The sequence below is a fragment of the Aplysia californica genome, unplaced genomic scaffold (genome assembly GCF_000002075.1).
Source record: "Aplysia californica isolate F4 #8 unplaced genomic scaffold, AplCal3.0 scaffold00612, whole genome shotgun sequence".
NCBI lineage: Eukaryota > Metazoa > Mollusca > Gastropoda > Aplysiida > Aplysiidae > Aplysia > Aplysia californica.
Window position 1 is genome coordinate 257,872 of NW_004797882.1, and position 2,530 is coordinate 260,401.

The 2,530-nt window shown below is 39.4% G+C and overlaps 1 protein-coding gene across 1 annotated transcript in view; it reads right to left on the reverse strand.

Moving 5' to 3' along the window:
* The window catches only part of LOC101851529, a 35,082-nt gene that overhangs the window by 17,771 nt on the left and 14,781 nt on the right, over nt 1–2,530 (reverse strand). The window lies entirely within an intron of this gene.

Consider the following 2,530-nt stretch of genomic DNA (forward strand, 5'->3'; position numbering starts at 1 on the left):
TGGGGTAGCAAGGAAAAAAACAGATTCTTTGGGGGGGGGGGTCGAACTCAAAGTACACTTTAGGTTGCAGTTCGAATTGGATAAACACTTACTAAGAGCTGGGCAACTAAACCTTTTTAAAACAATGATACAAATTTAAACAGATATTAACAAATCAAGACATACTAATTTTCGCTCTTACGTCGATTTGTCACCGCCTTATGTTTAGCATTTTCTCTAGGCAACAAGTTCACTTATCTTTGGAGTAAGGTTCTGTGTAATGGAGATTCTCGGGATGGTCTACCTAAAGTTATCTCTCTGGCCAAAAGCCATAGTTAACCGGGTCGGATGCGGCCTGTCGGGCCTTGACTTTGACGCCTGTGATGTCAAACATCTTCACGGAATTGTGCTTGTAACATTTTTTTTAAAACTAAAACCAGAAACAGTCTCTAAATTCGACTTCTCGCGTCATCAGATAGGACTTTTTTCTCATGGAATGCACTTTATCTATTTTCTTCAGATGATTCAGCTGAAAAAGGACACCTGGTTTATCAGTAGACACGGTATGTGTAAACGATAGAGATTTACGCCAGAGAAGTGAAACGCAAAATGCCCATAAGATGACTGAAATGGTAAATCGAAAAAGACAATCTCGTCTAGGGAATCCTTGGGAAATCATGTGAGCCACTGGGGTATGTACACAATGAAAAAGCCGTATCTTGCTGGACACCCATACCGGGATCTTAACTCAGTTCTGATGGTCTGCTGGAGCGAGATCTTAAAGATCTTAAAGTCTCTGTAAGGAACAGATTCTTGTTTCAGTTATTGTCCCAGGAAAAAGTCTCATTTTAAAGTAAGTTCTCCTGCTAGCTTTCGTGCCTTCTAGTATTCAACTTCAAATTTATTTTCCCAAGTTCCGACATACACTATGTTTCATTCTCCACGTATTTACTCAAAATAAGAAGAACGCCACTATACAAGCAGTCAAAACATTTCCTGTGGCTTAATATAGCAAAAATGCTTTTAAGAAATTGAAGCGTCCTGTTACATAAATAGTAAGTGAACGAAAGAATCACAACTTCAGTGAACAAAAGCGGTACTCTGAACTCAGGAATGCTAAATTACCTGTAAACTAAAGAAAACCTATATAACATTCACTGAATTCTAATCACAGAAACAGGCTGGCATCCTTGGTTCCATTAAGTAATTAGATGGGTTTCAAGCCTGCATTACCATCTTAAAAGATTGTGATCAAGAGGGTTGAAGGTAGGGTATATAGTAGAGAGTAGCCTTAACAGACAGATGTGTAGCAACCATCTCGTCGAATCAAATGTGATGCAGCGTGGTGGAATCAGGCTCTTGTCAATTTTTCGGCATGTAGAGTTATTGGTATCATCTTAAAGCTTGTTTACTTGTCTTTATTTGGAAGAAAAAATGTCAATTTATCCTGGATACAAGTCGATATATTTGTAAATGAAGGAGGTAGGGGTCACCTGTTTTCAGAGGAAAAGTTAGTGAGAAAATGGCTGCCAAAGATTAGTTATTTCCATAGCTTAAGAGTCCGTAACTGAAAATTTCCATATTTTGTGCCTTTAATTAACGTTTTTCAGGAAAATCCACACAGAAATGAGTTCTTTAATTGGCATGAAAGGTGTTGAGCCAAAAAACAAAAATTTGATTAAAATTCACAGACCTGCTGAAAAAAGCAGGTTTCTTCACTTTGATTATTTTGACGAGAGCCTGATTCCACCACGCTGCCTCACAAACGTAATTGCTGAAGTGTACTTGTGTGATGCTTTGTGTCCCTCTGGTTCAGTTGAAGTCATACTGGTTTGAGTACCAAATTAATGCTCTGTTCTTGAAATTGGGTTGTTCTGGGGAGCCTGTATGGCTTTCCGGTTTGGCTCGGTCCTATCGGAGGTGGGCATTGAATTTTGAGGTCCATCCCTTTAAATAAACGTTTGATGTTGAAACGGATTTCGAACCATATAATTGCATTTATTATTTGAGTAAATGCCAAATAAAATATTTATTTTGTACCTCTTTCCCTCTTCCGTCCACCTATATGTAGTTGAAAATTACCACTAGACTGAAGGCTGCTCACGAGACTTGCCATTTTGCTTCTTGAAGAGTTATAAACGTATACTAAGTAAACCACACAACAATCCTAAATTGTGTATAACTTTACAGGCGGTAAGGAGCTTCACCGTCACACACAGGCTACCCGAATTCGAACCCCTAGTGGGGAGAATTACAATCTCCTTCTTTCTGCTGGGTTTTTAGCCCTCTAAGCCAATATTGGCCCTGACAGGCGGGATCAAATCCTGGCTCCTAAGGAATCTAACTTATGTCGATAGTGAAGTAAAATGCACATTAAAAAAACGTCAGGCATTCTGTCCTGCCTATGTTACCTCATCTGAATGCTTCTTTTAGTCTGGGCTACGACAAGTCTGAAACCTTGGGAGGACGCTCTTTAACTTGCATTGTTTTGGGAAGTTTTCATGTACATATATTTATTCACAGACTAAACGGGGGGGGGGGGGGGGGGGGA